This window comes from Cervus elaphus, chromosome 24 (assembly GCF_910594005.1).
Source record: "Cervus elaphus chromosome 24, mCerEla1.1, whole genome shotgun sequence".
Taxonomy (NCBI): domain Eukaryota; kingdom Metazoa; phylum Chordata; class Mammalia; order Artiodactyla; family Cervidae; genus Cervus; species Cervus elaphus.
The window spans coordinates 62,427,144-62,449,192 of NC_057838.1; positions in this window are offsets into that span (position 1 = coordinate 62,427,144).

The following is a 22,049-nucleotide window of genomic DNA, read 5'->3' on the forward strand; positions in this document are numbered from 1 at the left end:
TGGGGAGGAGAAAACCATTAACTGCACACCTGGAAGCCCGTAAGTAGGAACACGTCCTGCACGCGGAACGCTTTGACGTCTCGGCCCTCACGGAATGTTCTAATAAAGGATCCAGAGGACGCAAAACCTATGCAGTAAGACAGGAGCTTCCAAGTCTTCATTCAAACACCACGGCTGCAGGTAGACATTCTAAACCTGACACACCTTAAGGATTTCCACTTGAGTCTTGGCCACAGTGTCCGTGTAAGACACTTGTCATTCAGGTTGATCAGTCTTTCCCTAGTTGTTTTCTGATCAAGCTCACAAAAGTGCGCTCACATATTACATTTAAGTATTTTTTATTTTGTAAACTGTGAAAGGATGATAACACATTTACCCTCACATATCACATTTCCCACAAACATGTTCGCATGCAAGAGACCTTCATTTCTCATCACTGGGGACACCTTAAGGAGCCTAGGGAGTGACTTACTTTATTAAAAGAACTTGCCCCAACTTAAATATTAGAGTAACTGTCCAGTTAGAAGGCCCAGGAGTACTGTGTTTCTTTTGTTGAAGTATAGTTGATTTGTAATGTTTCATATGTACAGCAAGGTGATATATATATGCGTATATATATTCAGATTCTTTCCATTATAGGTTTTTATGAGATACAGGATATAGTTCCCCATGCTATACAGTAAGTCTTTTTTTATTTTATATATAGGAATATGTATCTTAATCCCCAAGTCTTAATTTATCCCTTCCTCCTTTCCCTTTGGGTGACCATAACTTTGTTTTCTATGTCTATGAATCTGTTTTGATTTTATAAATAGGGTCATTTCCATGACTTAATAATTCCTCATATAAGTGATATCATATGATATTTGTCTTTGATTCACTTTTCTCAGGATGATAATCTCAAGGTCCATCCATGTTGCTAGAAATGACATTATTTTATTCTTCATGGCTGAGTAATACTTCAGTGTGTGTGTGCATGTATGAAAGTGAAAGTCACTCATTCGTGTCCAACTCTTTGCCACCGCATGGACTATACAGTCCATGGAATTCTCCAGGCCAGAATACTAGAGAGGGTAGCTGTTCCCTTCTCCAGGGGATCTTCTCAACCCAGGGTTCAAATCCAGGTCTCCCACATTGCAGGCTGAGCAACAAGGGAAGCCCAAGAATACTGGAGTGGGTAGCCTATCCCTTTTCCAGCAGATCTTCCTGACCCAGGAATTGAACTGGGGTCTCTTACATTGCAGGCGGATTCTTTACCAACTGAGCTATCAGGGAAGCCCGTGTGTATGTATGTATGTGTATATATACGTGTATATATATATACACACACATGTGCACACACCACATTTTCTGTATACATTCATCCATACATTCGGGAACATTTACACTGCTGGTTACTGTATATTGGGCTGTTATGAACATATGCACATTAGGGTGAGTGTATCTTTTAGAATTAGATTTTTCATTTTTTCTGGATCAATGCCCAGGAGTGTGATTGATGGACCATATGGTAACTTTATTTTTCATTTTTTGATCGACCTCCATAACATTCTCTGTAGTGACTGTGCCAGTTTCTATTTCCACCCATGAGGTGGGTATGTTCCCATTTCCTCATTACCTCTCCAGCATTTATTGTTGATAGACTTTTAAAATATTATTTATTTTTAATTGAAGGATAATTGCGTTACAGAATTTTGCTGTTTCCTGTCAAACCTGAACATGAATCAGCCATAGGTATTCATATATCCCCTTTGAACCTGCCTCCCCTCCCATCTGCCTCCCCATCCCACCCCTCTAGGTTGATACAGAGCCCCTATTTGAGTGTCCTGAGCCACACAGCAAATTCCCGTTGGCTATCTATTTTACATATGGTAATGTATGTTTCCATGTTACTCTTTCTATACATCTCACCCTCTCCTCCCCTCTCCCCATGTCCATAAGTCTATTCTCTATGTCTGTTTCTCCACTGCTGCCCTGTAAATAAATTCTTCAGTACCATTTTTCTAGATTCCATATATATGTGTTAGAATACAATATTTATCTCTTCTCTTTCTGACTCACTTCACTCTGTATAATAGGTTCTAGGTTCATCCACCTCATCAGAACCGACTCAAATCTATTCCTTTTTATGGCTGAGTAGTATTCCATTGTGTATATGTACCACAACTTCTTTCTCCATTCATCTGTCGATGGACATCTAGGTTGCTTCCATGTTCTAGCCATTGTAAATAGTGCTGCAATGAACAATGGGATATATGCGTCTTTATTGTTGATAGACTTTTTGATGTTGGTCATTCTGATCACTGTGAAGTGATATGTCAGTTGTTTTGATTTGCATATCTCTAATAATTAGCAATATTGGCCATCTTTTCATGTGCCTGTTGGTAATCTGGATGTCTTCCTCTTCTGCCCACTTTTTGATTGCATTCTTTTTCTGATGTTGAGCTGTATGAGATCTTTGTATATTTTGGAAATTAATGCTTCGTAGGTTACAGCTTTTGCAAATACTTTCCTTATACCATAGATTGCCTATAGTGTATGTATGGATGCCTTTGCTGTACAAAGAAGTTTGTTTGTAAGCTGACTTATTTATTTACTTACATCAGTTCAGTTCAGTCGCTCAGTCATGTCCGACTCTTTGCAACCCCACGAACCGCAGCATGCCAGGCCTCCCTGTCCATCACCAACTCCCGGAGTTCATCCAAACCCATGTCCATTGAGTCAGTGATGCCATCCAACCATTTCATCCCCTGTCGTCCCCTTCTCCTCCCGCCTTCAATCTTTCCCAGCATCAGGGTCTTTTCCAATGAGTCAGCTCTTTGCATCAGGTGGCCAGAGTATTGGAGTTTCAGCTTCAGCATCAGTCCTTCCAATGAATATTCAGGACTGACCTCCTTTAGGATGGACTGGTTGGATCTCCTTGCAGTCCAAGGGACTCTCAAGAGTCTTCTCCAACGCCACAGTTCAAAAGCATCAATTCCTCTGTGCTCAGCTTTCTTTATAGTCCAACTCTCACATCCATACATGACTACTGGAAAAACCATAGCCTTGACTAGACAGACCTTTGTTGACAAAGTAATGTCTCTGCTTTTCAATATGCTGTCTAGGTTGGTCATAACTTTCCTTCCAAGGAGTAAGCTTACTTACATACTTAATGTTAAATTTTTATTGCAGTATAGTTATACAATTTTCTGCTAGTTTCAGGTATACGGTAAAGGACTGATTACATATATAGGTAGATGCATTCTATTTCAGATTTTTTTCACTTATAGCGTATCGCAGAATATTGAGTAGAGGTTCCTGTAATATACAGAAGGTCATTGTTGGTTATCTGCTTTGTATATAGTAGTGTGTGTATGTTAACCCCAGGCTACTTTTATCCCTCCACCCAAGCTTTCCCCTTTGGTAACCTTAAGTCTCTAAGGAGAGTGTCTGTTTCTATTTGGTAAACTGGTCCATTTGTGTCCTTTATTCCATTTCACTTTGACATGATGTCATGGGATATTTGCCTTTTTCAGTCTGACTTACTTAGAGTGATCATCTCCAGATCCATCCAGGTTGCCACAGGTGGCATGGTACCGTTCTTCTTCGTCACTGAGCACTCGTCCATCTGTGTGTATGTAGTCCACCTTCTTTATCCACTGGTGGATGGATGAACATTTTGGATGCTTGCATGCCTTGACTGTCGTTAATAGTGTCACAGTGGATGTTGGGGTGCACGTATCTTTTTGAAAGATGGGTTTCTCTGTGCGCTTAAGAGTGGGGTTACTGGGTGGTATGGTCGTTGATGTTTTAGTTCTTGATGCCACCTCTGTAGCATTTTTTATAGTGGCTGTTAGCAATCTACATTCCATCGGCAGGATAGGAAGGGTTCCCTTTTCCCCATGGCCTTGCCAGCATTTATTATTTGTAGGCTTTGTGCTGACTGCTGTCAGATGATAACCTGATTGTCGTTTAGCTTTGCGTTTATTTAAGGATTAGGATCAGTGAAGACCTTCTCGTGTGTTATTACTTTTTAAGGATGCTAAAATTAACTTGAAATTGGCTTTTGAAAGTCATCTCTGATTGGAATTCTCTGACTCTTACCTCCGTCAGGCTATTTCTCAAGCATGGGGCTCACTGGGCGCTCCCAAGTCCCTGTGAATACTAACTGTCCTTTCAGCACTGGTTTTCAAGTTGTCTTTGGCTCAAATGGTAAAGAATCTGCCTGCAATGCAAGAGACCCAGGTTTGATCCCTGGGTAGGGAAGACCCCTGGGAGAAGGGAATGGCTACCTACTCCAGTATTCTTGATGGGAGAGTTCCATGGACAGAGGAACCTGGTGGGCTACAGTCCACGGGGTCACAGAGAGTAGAATAGACTGAGGGACTTAACACGTGAAGCGCTGATTTTCAAGTTGTCGTTACCAGAAATGGCCACAAGACGGCAGCATTTCTTCAGGCCCAGCTCTGGTCCCTGGGGCAATCAGAGCCTTAGTGAATGAAAGGCGGGTTTCTGGGTTGTAATTTACGGTGCAAATTGCTGGAAGAAACACCCAAGTGCTTGTGTCTCACTACTTCTCTTTTAAGCTTCACCCGCCAGCCAAACCTTAACTCCAGAAAGGTGCTTTGCTGGGGGTGCTGCCATAACTTGGTGGACGGACTCCAAAAAGGAGGCTGAAAGCGGGAATCCCACCCCCAGGAGATGTCCAAAAGAGGTGACTTTTCACAGCTCTTCAAGCCCAGAGTGTCCACCAGTTTTGGGGTGCTGTGGGCTTGCAGTGGCCGTGGGAGGGTTGGATTGCATCTGCAGTCTGGGGTGCCATGGGAACAGGCCCAGGCACTGCAGTATCATGGGGGGCTCACTGGCTGCCATATGCACCCCTGCTCCCTCAGCCCCATGACATTCCAGCCCTGGGACCCGAGGCTGCTCAGGCTACAAGGATGTTACAGCAGCCCAGGTCACCGAGGCCTGAGGGGAATAGAGTAGGCGTGCGATTCTATTTATTTTCTTTTAAAGGAATTTCTGTTTTCTACTAGAGTTGGTTTACAATGTTATATGTATGTGAGATCTACAGCAATGTGATACAGTTAAAACTACACATACATCCATTGTTTTTCGTATTATGCTTTCATACAGGTTATTACAGAGTGTTGAAGAGATTTCCATGTGGTATTGATCTGGTTGTCGCTTATCTTTAATACTATGTCTATATATCTTATATAGATAGACTATGTGTGTGTGTACACACACACACACACACACATATATAAGATGTATTTCTGAGTATGTTTTAATCAAAACCTTTCATTTGTATCACCCCTTGCCCTCCTTCCCTTTGGTGAGTCTAAATTTGTTTCCTGAGTCAGTGAGTCTATTTCTGTTTGGGAACTAGTTCATTTGTATCCATTTTTCAATCTCTTCTATCAGTGATATCAAAGGATATGTGTCTTTCTTTGTCTAACTTAATGTGATCTTCAGATCCATCCAGTTTGCCACAGATGGCATGATTTTATTGTTTCTATGGCTAAGTGATGGTCCATTGTATGTATGCAGCATACCTTCCGTATCTGTTGGTGTGTGGGTGGACACTTTGGGTGCTTGCATGCCCAGACTGTTGTAAACAGTGCTGCAGGGGATGTTGGAGTGCACATGCCTTTGACGGATAGTTTTCTCTGGAGGTTGCCTAAGCGTGGGATCGCCAGATCGTATGGTGACTCCTGTTTTAGTTCTTGATGCCACATCTGTAGCCTTCTGTATAGTGAATGTTAGTAGTTTATATTCCCAGAAACACCATAGGAGGTTCCTCTTGTCCACGGACCCTGCAGCATTCCGCTTGTACTTTGTGGTGACTGCTGTCGGGTGATACCTCATCATCATTTTGATTTGCATTTCTTTACATATTAGGTATGGTGACGACTTCTCATGTTCATTTTTTTACTTTTTAAGAATGCTAGAATTTAATTCTTGAAATGGCCTTTTGAAAGTCATCACTGATTGCAATTCTGTTATTATTACCTACCACAGGCTATTTCTCAAGCTCAGGGGTCATTTTGAGCCCAACAGGCCTTGAGAGTATTAAGTATTTTTAAGCACTGATTTCAAGTTGTCGTTACCAGAAATAGCCACAAGATGGCAGCATTTCCCCAGGCCCAGCTCTGGTCCCTGGGGCAATCAGAGCCTTAGTGAATGAAAGGCGGGTTTCTGGGTTGTAATTAACGGTACAAATTGCTGGAAGAAACACCCAAGGGCTGTGTCTCACTACTTCTCTTTTAAGCTTCACTCACCAGCCAAACCTTAACTCCAGAAAGGCGCTTTGCTGGGGGTGCTGCCATAACTTGGTGGACAGACTCCAAAAAGGAGGCTGAAAGCGGGAATCCCACCCCCAGGAGATGTCCAAAAGAGGTGACTTTTCACAGCTCTTCAAGCCCAGAGTGTCCACCAGTTTTGGGGTGCTGTGGGCTTGCAGTGGCCGTGGGAGGGTTGGATTGCATCTGCAGTCTGGGGTGCCATGGGAACAGGCCCAGGCACTGCAGTATCATGGGGGGCTCACTGGCTGCCATATGCACCCCGGCTCCCTCAGCCCCACGACACTCCAGCCCTGGGACCCAAACCTGCTCAGGCTGCACGGATGTGAGAGTGGCACAGGTCACTGAGGCCTGAGGGGACTAGAGTAGGCACGTGTTTCTATTTATTTTCTTTTAAAGGAATTTCCATTTTCTGTTAGAGTAGAAATGCTTAACGATGTTGTGTGTGTTTGAGATTTACAGCAACATGATCCAGCTATTCACATATACATATACAGATTCTTTTCACCTTCTGTTTTCACATAGGTCGTAGTGTTGAGATTTCCATGTGCTCCCCAGTCGGTCCTTGTGGCTTATCATTTATACATGGGTATTACACATATGTGTGTGTGCTAAATCCCTTCAGTCATGTCCAACTCTGCCACCCTGTGGACGGTAGCCTGCTAGGCTCCTCTGTCTATGGGATTCTCCAGGCAAGAATGCTGGAGAGGGCTGCCATGCCCTCCTGCAGGTGATCTTCCCAACCCAAGATCGAACCTGCATCTCTTATGTCTCCTGCATTGGCAGGTAGGCTCTTTACCACTAGTGCCACCTGGGAAGCCCTCAGTATACATATCTTATATATAAGAATATGTTTATATAGATACAGTATGTACATATATACAGATACATGATATGTTACTGTGTATGTTTTAATCTCAACCTGCACATTTATATGTCCTCCTGCCTCAACTTTCCCTTTGGTGGGTCTAAATTTGTTTCCTAAGTCAGGGATTCAGTTTCTGTTTGGTAAATTAGTTCATTTGTATCCATTATTCCGTTTCACCTCTATGCCCTATCACAGGATATTTGCGTTTCTCAGTCTGACTTACTCAGTGTGATCATCTCCCGATGCAAATAGGTTGTCACAGATTCATTCTTTTCTACGTATGTATTGCTACATACATTGTATGTACGTAGCACACCTTCTGTATCCGTTGGTGTGTGGATGGACATTTTGGATATTTGCATGCCTTGGCTGTTGTAAACAATGCCCTGGTGAAAAGTGGGGTGCACCTGTCTTTCTGAAGGATGATTTCCCCTGGATGTTCGCCTAGGATTCGGATTGCCAGATCATATCGTCACTCTTGTTTTAGTCCTTGAAGCCACATCTGTTGCCTTTTTGTTGTTGTTGCCTTTTTATAGTGGCTGTTAGCACTTTACTTTCCCAGCAGCAATGTGGTATGGTTCCCTTTCCTCCAGGGACTCTCCAGCATTTATTGATTGTAGACTTTATGCTGACTGCTGTCAGATGATACCTCCTCATTGATTTGCAATTCTTTAAATATTAGAAATGGTGAAGAAGAATTCTCATGTTCGTTTTTATATTTTAAGGATGCCAAAATGTACTTCTTGAAATTGGCTTTGAAAGTCATCACTGTTCTGGAATTCTCTCACTATTACCACCGCAGGTAGTTCTCAAGCGAGCGGGTCCTTTTGAGCTCCTCAGGCCTTGAGAGCATTGTTTTTTAAGGCCCAGTTATCAAGATGTCGTTAGCAGAAATGGCCACGAGATGGCAGCATTTCTTCAGACCCTGCAGAGGTCCCTGGGGCAATCAGAGCCTTCGTGAAAGAAATTGGGTTCCTGGGTTGTAAATCAGAGTGCAGATTGCTCAAAGAAACAACCATGGATTTGTGTCTCACTATTTCCTGTCCTTACCCTTGATCCGCCAGGCAAATCTTAACCCCAAAAAGGTGCTTTGCTGGGGGTGCTGCCATAGTTGGGTGAAGGGGCTACAAGGAAGGAGACTGAGACTGGGAGCCCCGTCCAGGGACGGATAAAAGGGTGAGTTTTCACAGCTCTTCAAGCCCACTCTGCTCACCCAGTTTGGTGCAGGAGCTGTGGAGTGCCAGATTGGATCTGGAGTTTGGGGTCCCATGAAGACAGGACCAGGCACTTCAGTATCATTGGGGGGCTCGCTGGCTGCCACATACATCCCAGCTCCCTCAGCCCCCCAGCAGTCCAGCCCTGGGACCCTAGCCTGCTCATGTGAGGATGTGACAGCAGTCCAGGTCACTGTGGCCTGAGGGAGGTGGACTAGGCATTTGTTTCCATCTATTTTCTTTTAAAGGAATTTCTGTTCTCTATTACAGTAGAGTTGCTTTACAATGTGTATGTGTTTGGGAGATAGGGAACATGATCTAGTTATACATAGACATACATCGATTCTTTTTCGGATTCTGTTTTCATATAGGTCATTACAGAGTGTTGAGGAGATTTCCATATACAATGCAGTCGGTCCTTGTTGCTTAACATTTTTACATAGATATTATATATATGTATCATATATAAAGAATATGTTTATATAACTAGGGGGCTTCCCTGGTGGCTCAGATGGTAAAGAATCTGCCTCCAATGCAAGAGACCCGGGTTCAGTTCCTAGGTCAGGAAGATCCCCTAGAGAAGGGATTGGCTATACACTCCAGTATTCTTGCCTGGAGAAAGCTAGGGACAGAGGAGCCTGGCCGGCTACATCCCAAGAGATTGCAAAGAGCTGAACACGGCTGAGCAACTAACACATCATATAACTAGAATTTTATATATATACATACATATGATTTTTATATATATATATATATGCAGATGATATATTTCCGTGTATGCTTTAATTTCAAACTTTTCACTTATATTTCCCCCAATTCCCTTTGGTGAGTCTAAATTTGTTTCTGAAGCTGATGAGTCTATTTCTGTTTGGTAAATTAGTTCATTTGTAGCCATATTTCAGTTTCATCTGTCAGTGACATCAATGGATATTTGTCTGTGTCAGACTTAGTGTGATCACCTCCACATCCGTGCATGTTGCCACAGATGGCATGATTTTATTTTGTTTCTTTGTGGGTGAGTTATAGTCCACTGTTTGTACGCAGCTGACCTTCTGTTCCATTTTTGTGAGTAGATGGACATTTTGGATGCTTGCATGTTTTGGCTATTGTAAATAGTGCCACCGTGAACGTTGGGGCACACGTGTCCTTTTGAAGGATGGTTTTCTCCGGATATATGCCTACGAGGAGGATTTCCAGACAGTTTGGTCACTCTTGTTTGAGTTCTTGAATCCACCTTTGAGCCTCTGTATTGAAGCTGTTAGCAACTTACATTCCCAGCAGCAGCGTAGGAGGCTTCCTCTTTCTCCATGGCTTCTCCAGCATGTATTGTTTGTAGACTTTGTGCTGACTGCTGTCAGAAGATACCTCATTGTCGTTTTGATTTGCATTTCTCTAAGAATTAAGAGTGTGAATATCTTTTCATGTACATTTTTCTATTTTAAGGATGCGTAAAATTTACCTCTTAAAGTTGGCTTTTTAAAGTCTTTAAAACAACATTTAAAAAAAAACTTAACATGTGCATAAAAGCAAACCAAAAAGCATATGAAGCAAAAAATAACCCATTCATAATCACAAGCAATTTACCATTTGACGTGTCCTTCTAGGTCTCGTGTAGTCCGGGACCTGATCCCTGAAATGCTGGAGGAGGGATGTGAGAAAGGGGGAGGAGAGGGAGGCTTGGCTGACATCCAGAGGACAGTTTAAGTTATAACTGTCTGTCTGTCTGTCCATTTTTTAAAAGTACCTGTGTTTACTTTGGACAAGGTTCATCGTTTGCTTTGCAACATCTAGGCATTTTAGACGTCCTGAGGTGACAGTGTATGACAAAAAGTAGGGCTCGTGATTTAACCAATTTGTAAATATTTTTGTTATAATTGTTTTAAAAAAGCAGCGCCTTAGGTATGGAAATGTTAAAACTGACTTTCGAAACGGATCGCTGTTCTGAATTCTTTTGCAATGATCTACCGCACGTCGTTTCTTAAGCATAGGGGTTACGTAGAATGCAGCTGACCTTGAGAACAGGAAGTGTTTTTAAGCACCGGTTTCAGGCTGTTGTTACCCGGAACGACCACAAGACGGCAGCATTTTTTCAACCTCTTGTCTCCGGGGCGATCAGAGGCTTAGTGAAAGAAATTGGGTTTCTGGCTTGTAAATTAGAAGCAAATTGCTCGAAACACCCAAAGGCTTTCGTCGCACTACTTCTTTTCCTTACTCTTGATCCTCCAGCCAAATCTTAACCCCAGAAAGGTGCTTTACTGGAGGGAGCTGCCGTAGGTCGGCAGAGGGACTCCAAGGAAGGAAGCAGAGAGCGGGAATCCGCCAACGAGCGGCGGGAAAAAGAGGGTGACTTTTCACAGCTCTTCAAGTCCAGAGCGTCCACCAGTTTTGGGGTGCTGTAGGGCTTGCAGTAGCTGTGGGAGGGCCGACCTGGATCTGGAGTTTGGGGTCCCATGAGGACAGGACCAGGCCCTTGAGTATCATGGGGGGCTCACTGGCTGCCACATGCACCCGGGCTCCCTCAGCCCCACGACACTCCAGCCCTGGGACCCGAGGCTGCTCAGGCTGCAAGGATGTTACAGCAGCCCAGGTCACCGAGGCCTGGGGGGTATAGGGTAGGCATGTGGTTCTATTTATTTTCTTTTAAAGGAATTTCTGTTTTCTACTAGAGTTGGTTTACAATGTTATATGTATGTGAGATCTACAGCAATATGATACAGTTAAAACTACACATACATCCATTGTTTTTCATATTATGCTTTCATATAGGTTATTACAGAGTGTTGAAGAGATTTCCATGTGGTATTGATCTGGTTGTCGCTTATCTTTAATACTATGTCTATATATCTTATATAGATAGACTATGTGTGTATACACACACACACACACACACACACACACACACACATATAAGATGTATTTCTGAGTATGTTTTAATCAAAACCTTTCATTTGTATCACCCCTTGCCCTCCTTCCCTTTGGTGAGTCTAAATTTGTTTCCTGAGTCAGTGAGTCTATTTCTGTTTGGGAACTAGTTCATTTGTATCCATTTTTCAATCTCTTCTATCAGTGATATCAAAGGATATGTGTCTTTCTTTGTCTATCTTAATGTGATCTTCAGATCCATCCAGTTTGCCACAGATGGCATGATTTTATTGTTTCTATGGCTGAGTGATGGTCCATTGTATGTATGCAGCATACCTTCCGTATCTGTTGGTGTGTGGGTGGACACTTTGGGTGCTTGCATGCCTGGACTGTTGTAAACAGTGCTGCAGGGGACGTTGGAGTGCACATGCCTTTGATGGATAGTTTTCTCTGGAGGTTGCCTAAGAGTGGGATTGCCAGATCGTATGGCGACTCTTATTTTAGTTCTTGATGCCACCTCTGTAGCCTTCTGTATCGTGAATGTTAGTAGTTTATATTCCCAGAAACACCATAGGAGGTTCCTCTTGTCCACGGACTCTGCAGCATTCCGCTTGTACTTTGTGGTGACTGCTGTCGGGTGACACCTCATCATCATTTTGATTTGCATTTCTTTACATATTAGGTGTGGTGACGACTTCTCATGTTCATTTTTTTACTTTTTAAGAATGCTAGAATTTAATTCTTGAAATGGCCTTTTGAAAGTCATCACTGATTGCAATTCTGTTATTATTACCTACCACAGGCTATTTCTCAAGCTTAGGGGTCATTTTGAGCCTCACAGGCCTTGAGAGTATTAAGCACTGATTTCAAGTTGTCATTACCAGACATGACCACAAGATAGCAGCATTTCTTCGGGCCCAGCTCTGGTCCCCTTGGGCAATCAGAGCCTTAGTGAAACAAAGTTGGGTTCCTGGGCTGTAAATTAGAAGTAAACTGCCCGAAGAAACATCCAAGGCCTTGTATCTAACTACTGCTTCTTCCTTATCCTTCACCCGCCAGCCAGACCTTAACTCCAGAAAGGTGCTTTGCTGGGGGTTATGCCATAGGTTGGTGGAGGGACTTCAAGAGAGGAGGCTGAAAGAGGGACCACCACCACCACCAGGACATATCAAAATAAGGGTGACTTTTCACAGCTCTTCAAGCCCAGAACGTCCCGCAGTTTTGGGGTGCTGTAGACTTGCAGACCACACACACACACAGACTTGCAGTAGCTGTGGGAAGGCTGGCCTGGTTCTGGAGTTTGAGGTCCCTGGGGACAAGACCAGGCACTTGAATATCATGGGGGGCTCACTGGCTGCCACATACACCCCAGCTCCCTCAGCCCCGTGACACTCAAGCCTTGAGACCCAAGCCTACTCAGGTGGCTGTGATGTGAGAGCCACGTGGCCTGAGGGAAATGGAGCTGGCACGTGTTCCGTTTAGTTTCTTTTAATGGAATTTCTATTTTCCTTAGATTTGCGGAGCCTGGCAGGCTACCGTCCATGGGGTCACAAAGAGCCAGACACAACTTAGCATGCACTTGCATGCAGAGTGGGTTTATGATATTGTATGAGTTTCAGATGTATACAGCAACATGATCCAGGATATACACATTCCTATTCTTTTCCAATTCTATTTCCATGTAGGACTTTACCGAGTGTTGCGATTTCCATGTGATATCCATTCAGATATCTTTTATATGTAGATATTATATATATATCATATATATAAAGAATATGTTATGTTCTTTATATATATGATATATATACATTATATAGATATATATAGATACATTGTGTATATCTATACATATATATGATATATATGTACAGTATATAGATACATAATGTGTGTGTGTGTATATATATATATATATATATATGATATTTTATTGTGTGTTTTAATCCCAACCATATCTTTTATATCTCCTCCTGCCCAAGCTTTCCATTTGGTGAGTGTACGGGCTTCCCTGGTAGCTCAGACGGTAAAGAATCCACCTGCAATGCTGGAGACCTGGGTTCAATCCCTGGGTTGGGAAGATCCCCTGGAGGAGGGCATGGCAACCCACTCCAGTATTCTTGCCTGGAGAATCCCCAGGGACAGAGGAATCTGGCGGGCTACAGTCCATGGGGTCTCAAAGAGTGGGGCATAACTGAGCGATTAAGCACAAATTTGCTTCTAGTGTAAGGGAGTCTGTTTCTGTTTGTTAGATTATTTCAGTTGTATCCATTTTTCGATATTGCCTATTAGTGATATCATAGGATATTTGTCTCTCTCTGTCTGACTTCCTTAGTGTGATCATCTCCAGATCCATCCAGGTTACTGCAGGTGACATGATTTCACTTTTTTTTTAATGGCTGAGTCATAGTCCATTGTAGGGATGTAGCATACCTTCTGTATTCATTGGTGTGTGAATGGGCAATTTGGATGCTCGAGTGCCTTGGCTGTTGTCAATAGTTTTGCAGTAAAAGTTGGGGTGCCTGTGTGTTTTTGAAAGATGGTTTTTTCCATATGTACACCTAGGAGTGGGATTGCCGGATGGTATGGTCGCTCTTGTTTTAGTTTTTGAAGCCTCCTCTGTTGCCCTCTTTATAGCGGCTCTTAGCAATTGTGTAGGACGCTTCCCTTCTTGCCTAGGGCTTCTCCAGCATTTATTCTTTGTAGACTTTGTACTGACTGCTGTCAGATAATACCCTGTTGTTGCTTTGATTTGCATTTCTCTAAGATTTAGGAATGGGAAATTAAGAATCAGAAATTTGTGTTTTCAGTTTGGATGCATAAAATTTACCTTTTGAAATTGACTTTTGAAAGTCATCGCTGATTTGAATAATTTTACTATTACCTACCACAGGCTATTCCTCCAGCACAGGGGTCGTTTATAACCCCCCAGGCCTTGTGAATATTAAATATCTATCTTTTGTTGTTGCTCTTCGGTTGCTCCCTTGTGTCCAACTCTATGTGAGCCCATGGACTCACTCCAGGATTCTCCGTCTTTCACCATCTCCGGAGTTTGTTGAAACTCATGTCCATCGAGTCAGTGATGTCGTCCAGCCATCTTGTCCTCAGTCGCCCCCTTCTCCTCCTGCCTTCAATCTTTCCCAGCATTAGAGTCTTTTCCAATTAGTCAGTTCTTCGCATCAGGTGGCCAAAATATCAGTTTCAGCTTCAGCATCAGTTCTTTCAGTGAAAATTCAGGGTTGATTTCCTTTAGGATGGACTGGTTGGTTTTCAGGTCATTGTTACTAGCAATGGCCACAAGAGGGACACACTTCTTCAGACCCAGCTCTGGGTAATCAGAGCCTTAGTGAAAGGAAGATGGGTTCCTGGATTGTAAATTTGAGTGAAAAGTGTCTGAGAAACAGCCAAGGGCTCACTACTTCATCTTCCTTCCCCTTCACTTTCCAGTCAAATCTTAACCCCAGGAAAGTGCTTTGCTGGGGGTGATGCCATAGATTGGTGGAAGGACTCCAAGGAGGGAAACCCCACCACCAGGAGATATCAAACAAGAGTGACTTTTCATAGCTCTTCAAGCCCAGGGCATCTATCAGTTTTGGGGTGCTGTAGGCTTGCAGTAGCTATGGGAGGGCCGGCCTGGATCTGGAGTTTGGGGTCCCGTGGAGGGGGGACCAGGCGCTACAGATCCAAGGAAGGCTCATCGGCTGCCCCGACTCCCTAGCTCCCTCAGCCCTGGGACAGTCCAGCCTTGGGACCCAAGCCTGCTCAGGCTGTGAGGATGTGACAGCAGCCCAGGTCACCGAGGCCTGAGGGTAATAAAGTAGGCATTTGTTTGCATTTATTTCTTTTAAACAAAATTCTATTTTCTATTATAATAGAGTACTTTACAATGTTGTGTGTGTTTGAGATATACAGCAACATGATCCAGGTATATATAAACACATATCTATTCTTTTTCGGATGCTGTTTTCATATAGGTTGTTAAAGTGTGTTGAGTTATCCAGTCAGTCTCTGTCACTTATCTTTTATGCATAGATATTATACATATTTATCTATATATTTATATAGATAAAATATGTAGATATATATGTATATATGATATATTATGGTGTATTTTTTAATCCCAACCTTTTCATTTATATCTCCCCTGCCCAAACTTGCCTTTTCAGTTCAGTTCAGTTCAGCCACTCAGTCGTGTCCGACTCTTTGTGACCCCATGGATTGCAGCATGCCAGGCCTCCCTGTCCATCACCAGCTCCCAGAGCCCACTCAAACTCACGTCCATCGAGTCGGTGATGCCATCCAACCATCTCATCCTCTGTCATCCCCTTCTCCTCCTGCCCTCAGTTTTTCCCAGCATCAGGGTCTTCTCCAATGAGTCAGCTCTTCGCATGAGCTGGTCAAAGTATTGGAGTTTCAGCTTCAGCATCAGTCCTTCCAATGAATATTCAGGACTCATTTCCTTTAGGATGGACTGGTTTGATCTCTTTGCAGTCTAAGGGACTCTCAAGAGTCTTCTCTAACACCACAGTTCAAAAGCATCAATTCTTTGGCACTCAGCTTTCTTTATAGTCCAATTCTCACATCCATACATGACCACTGGAAAAAAGATAGCTTTGATTAGATGGACCTTTGTCGGCAGAGTAATGTCTCTGCTTTTTAATATGCTGTCTATGTTGGTCATAGCTTTTCTTCCAAGGAGCAAGTGTCTTTTCATTTCATGGCTGCAGTCACCATCTGCAGTGATTTTGGAGCCTAAAAAATAAACTTGCCCTTTGGTGACTCTATAAAACTTCCAAAGTTGGGGAGTCTGTTTCTCTTCGGTAAATTAGTTCATTTGTGTCCATTACCCCACTTCACCTATAGGCGATACCATGGGATGGTTTGTCTTTCTCCATCTGACTTGGTGTGATCATCCCCACGCCCATTCAGGTCTCTGCCGATGGCATGGTTTCATTCTCTTTTATGGCCGCGTAACCGTCCACCGTATGTATGTAGCAGATTTGCAGGATCTGCTGGTGAGTGGATGGACATTTTGGACACTTGCATGCCTTGACTGGTGTAAATAGTGCCACGGGGGACATTGGGGTGCATGTGTCCTTGGAACGATGGGTTCCTCCATAAGTACACCTAGGAGTGGGATTGCAGGATGGTCCTGTGACTCTTGTTTTAGTTCTTCAAGCCACCTCTGTAGCATTCTGTATGTAGGCTGTTAGAAACTTACATTCTGAGTAGGAGTGTAGGAGGGTTCTCTTTTCTGCACGGTTTCTCCAGGATTTATTGTTTGTAAACCTTGGGCTGACTACTGTCAGATGATACCTGGTCGTTGGTTTGATTTGCATTTTCTAAGAATTAGGAATGGTGAAGGTCTTGTCATGTGCACTTTTTTACTTCTTAAGAATGTGTAAAATTTTCCTCTTAAAACTGGCTTTTTTAAAAAAGGTTTTAAAATAACTTTTATTTCTTAAAATTTAACATGTGCTTAATAGGAAACCTTATTGCCAATTCAGACTTAAATTGAAGAAAGTAGGGAAAAACCACTAGACCATTCAGGTATGACCCCGGAAGGCCTGGCTCCTGTGGATGGGACCTTAACCTCCAGACCCAGGCTGGCACTCCAACATGAAGCCAGGTGCATCCAAAATGCAGTGGATCTTCTGGGTTTGGAAAAGCGTCTTCCATTCTTCCCAGCTGTGCTGCTGCTGTCTCCCACCTCCAGCCTTTTTGCCTAGAGTGACCACAGCTCCGGACAGATCACCCTAAGGGCACCAGTGTTGCAGGGGTTAGGATCAGTCTGGAAGGTAAAGGGTAAGCGGTAGGAAGTCAAGAGAACAAGTTCTTGGGTGTTTCTTCTGGCACATCCCACTCTACTTAACTACCCAGAAACAGGACTCACCCTGTGGCCCTAGCCGCCTGAGTAAACTGAGTTTGTAATGAAGAAACGCTTCCCCTTGTGGCTGCTTCTCAGAACAACATATGAAAACTGGTGCTTCCAGGCACTCGGTATTCAGTCACAAGGCCTGCGGGGCTGTACGTGACACCTGCCCTCAAGAGCTGTCTGGGGCTGGGTAATCGAAAGAGAATTCAAAAAGCAGCTGACCTTCCAGAAGCCTTTCTCCATGAGTAAATTTTACTGGCACTGTTTGAATCTAAATTCTAGGAACAGATGCTTGACATGCTACTATGCAGAGACATTCAGACAAAAACAACAATGACAAGGAATTATTACCTCTTCCCACTCAGAATAGCCATCATCAGAAAGACTACAAGCAATAAATGCAGGAGAGGACTTAGATAAAAGGAGACACACCTCCAAAGTTGCTGGGAATGGAAATTGGTAGCAGGCACTATGGAGAACAGTAAGCAGGTTCCTGAAAGAACTACAAAGAGACCTAGTGACTGGCCCGACCATCACACACCTGGGAGTATATCTGGGGAACACCATCCCTTGAGAACACCCTTGCACCACATTGGCCACCGCACCTCTACTGACAATAGCTAAGACTGGGGAGCAACCAAAATGTCCGGGGACGGGTGAGGGGATAAAGAGTATCTGGTACAAATATTCAATAGAATATTAGTTTTTCACATGAAAGAATGAAATCAGGATATTAGCAGCAACTTAGATGGACCAGACATAATCGTACCATCTGAACTTATGCAGGCAGAGAAAGACATATGTCACATGATAGCCGCAAGAGACAGAATTCAAATTTGATAGAAATGACTTCATTTACCAAACAGAAAGAGACTCACAGACCTAGAAAACAGACTGATAATTCCCAGTGGAAGGAATAGTGGGCAGGGTGGAGGGAACAATGGTAATGTTAATTTTAACATAGACACAGCCAAATAGATAAAATACATAAGGAAGGAGCTAGTTTATAGCAAACAGTACATATTCAGCACTTAATAATTATTTCTAGGGAAAAAAACCAACACCACACACACACGTGATACAATTATGGGCATATGTGAATTCAGCTTCTGCACAATGAGATGAAACACAATATAGTAAATCCCCTCTATGCGAATATAAAATACAATACAGTGAATACTCTCTATTTGAGTATCAGATCAAAATATAATTGAAAAAGAAAAAAGAAATGCCTACTATATTCCCCTCAGGACTCCGTGACCTGGAGTGGTGTCATAAGCATGGATCCCGCCCAGGCTTGGGTTCCAAGGAAAGACAGCAGGGGATGGCAGAATTTCAAAAAGACATGGGAGTAAATGAGTCCTTTTTGACCTGGAATTTCTGTCTCCTCTAGATGGGACCACAATCTCCAGATCCTGACGGGCTCTCCAACAGCTAAACGAAGGCAGTTGCACCCAAAGTGTTGCGGATCCTCTGGGTTTGGAAAAGTGTCTTCTGCTCTTCACGTCTCCAGACGGCTGTCTCCCACGTCCAGCCTTTTTATTTGCTAGACCACAGCTCCAGACATTAGCTACCTCAGGGCTCCGGTATTCCCGAGTTTCAGATTGGTCCGAAGGGTGAAGGGCTAGCTGGAGGAAGTCAAGAGACACAAGTCCTCGGGTGTTTGTTCTGGCACATCACACTCTAATTCACAACCCAGGGACAGGACTGTCCTGTGGCTCCTGGTGCCCCCGTAAACCGAGTTTGGAGCGAGGAAATGCTGCCACCTTGTGGCCATTTCTTGTAACAACAACATGAACATCTGTGCTTCTGGGCACTCAGTATTCCAGGTGCCGGGCTGTAAATGGCAGAAGTTATCATGAAATGTCCTGTGGCAGGTAATCGAAAACGAATTTACAACGGGGCCAACCTTCCAAGAAACTTTCCATGAGTAACTTTTACCGGCACTGTTTGACACAAAAGCCGAGGAACAAATCGTGGACATTCTACCAGGCAGAGCAATGCAAATAAAAACAAGGAGGTATCATTCACCCAGGTCAGAGTAGACATCATTAGAAAGGCTACAGGCAATAAATGTGGGAGAGGGTGTAGATAAAAGGGACAATCCTCCTGTGTTGCTTGGAATGGAAATCAGTCCAAGGCACTATGGAGAACAGCAAGTATGTTCCTGAAAGCACTATAAAGAGATGTAGTGCTTGGCTCACCAGTCAACACCTGGGAGGATATCTGGACAACACCATCGCTTGAGAGCACCCATGCGCCCCATCAATCACTGCATCACTACTGTCAGTAGCCAAGATTGGGGAGCAACCAAAATATCCAGGGATGGGTGGGGAGATAAAGACTATCTGGTCCGTGTATACAATAGAATATGAAGTTTTCATATAAAAGAATGAAATTAGGACATTAGCGGCAACATGGATGGACCCAGACACAATCATACTAACTCAAGTTCTACAGATGCAGAAAGACATGTTTCACATGATACCCACAAGAGGAGGCATTTTCAATTGGACAGAATTGAATTCATTTACAAAACAGAAAGAGACTTCACAGACCTAGAAAACAAACTCAGGATTCCCAGATGGAAAGAGTCGGGGGCTGGGGTGGAGAGAGCAACTGCGAGGCTGATTTTCACATGCGCGTGTGTATGCATTCTAAGTCGCTTCAGTCACGTCTGAGTCTTTGCGAGCCTATGAACCATTCACGGAGACATACCAAAATACCTAAAATAGGTAAGTAAAATGGACCTGTCATTAGTACAGGGCAACGTATTCAGCACTCTGAATTTACTTCTAGGAAACCCCATCTCAAAACACATACACACACAAACTAGATAAAGTCACATGCATAAGTGAATCAAGTTTCTGCACAATGAACAGACACAGAATATAGAGAATCCCCTCAATGCAAATAAAAGATTAAAATATAATTTTTTAAAAGGGGGGAAAAATAAATGCTTACTACATTCCTTTTAGACCTCGGTGAACTGGAGTGGAGTCATAAGCGTGGAGCCTGTGCAGCCTTGGGTTTCATGGAAACACAGCCAGGGGGATGGTAGAATTTAGAAGAATATGAGAGTAAATGAACCTCACCCCACCCGGACCTGGAGTGCCTGCCTTCTCCCGGTGGGACCACAATCTCCAGACCCATGTGGGCCCTCCAACAGCTAAATGAAGGCAGGTGCACTCAAAATGTCATGGATTTTCAGGGTTTGGGAAACAGCCTTCTGGTCTCCTGGTGCTGGGTTTCCCAACTCCAGCCATTTGTCTTAGAGGGACCGCAGCTACGGATGTTAGCACCCTCAGGACACCTGTATATCAGAGGTTAGGACTGACTGGAGGTTGAAGGGTAAGTGGGAATAAGTCAAAAGACACAAGTCCTTGGGTGTTTCTACTGGCACATCCATCCCACTCTGACAACCCAGAAAGAGGATTGTCCCTGTGGCTCCGGGACATTGTAACCATAGTTGCCAGTTCAGAATTCTGCCACCTTGTGGTGGTTTTTTGTAACAACAACACGAAAAGTGGTGCTTCTGGGCACTCACCAGGACTCACTACTCACCCGGACTGTGGGACTGTCAATGATAATTGCCCTGAAGAAATGTCCTGGGGTAGGTATCAGAAATGAATTCAAAACAATACCAACCTTTTAGATGCCAATTTCAACAGGTAAATTTTAGTGTTCACTGTTTCAAACAAAAGCCTACGAACAGCAGCTGCACGTTAATAAGCAGAGAAACTCAAATGAAAACAATAGCAAAGAATCATCTCCCTTCAGCCAGAATAGCCACCATTAAAAAGGCGATAATCAATAAATGCAGGAGAGAGCGTAGATAAAGGGAACACTCCTCCTCTGTTGCTGGCAATGGAAATTGGTACCAGACAGTATGGAGAACAATAAGGGGGGATCCTTTAAAAGCATTAAAAGGAGAGCTGGTTTATGACCCGGTTAGCCCATACCTGAGATTTGTATAGAAATGCAAATCAGGGCTTCCCTTGTGACTCAAGGGGTCCACCTGCCAATGCAGGAGACTTGGGTTCGATTCCTGCTCCGGGAGCATCCCACATCTGCAGAGCGACTGAGCTGTGTGCCCCATCCATTCAGCTGAGCTCTGGAGCCCGTGCTTCATAACACGCGAGGCCACCGCAATGAGGAGCCCGCGCACTGCAACTAGAGAGTGGCCCTCACTCACTGAAACTAGAGAAAAGCCCACCCAGCAAGGAAGACCCAGCTCAGCCAAGATATGCAAATCACAACTGCCACGAGGTACTAGTCCATACTGGTCAGAATGGCCATCATTAAGCGGTCTATAGCTAACAACTGCTCTAGAGGGTGTGGAGAAAATGGGACACTCCTACAATGTTATTGGGAATGTAGGTTGGTGCAGCCACTATGTTGGAAATTAGTATGGAAACCTGATGAATATTTGTCACAAAACCAAAAACAGAAATGCCAAGTGACTTAGCAAGCCTTGGCATATATTCAGACAAAACTCTAATTCCAATAGTTATATGCATCCCTTATGTTCACAGCAGTAGTTCTCACAATAGCCAAGACGTGGAAACAGTGTAAATGCCCACCAACAGAGCAAAATGCTAAAGATGTGGTACATATACACAATGGAATACTACTCTTCCATTAAAAAGAAGGAAATAATGCCATTTTCAGCAATGTGGGTGTAAGTAGAGATTATCATACTAAATGAATTATCAGAAGGACAAACACCATAAGTTATCACTTATGTGTGGAATATTAAATATGAGCTAAATGAACTTATCTCTGAAATAGATACAGGATCAAGGTCATAGAGAAGAGACTGGTGGTTGCCAAGCAGGAGGAGATTGGGGGAGGGATGGATTGGGATACAGGGTTTAGGACATTAAAGCAATTATATATAGAATGGATAAACAAAAGTTCCCACTACATGGCACAGGGAACTGTTT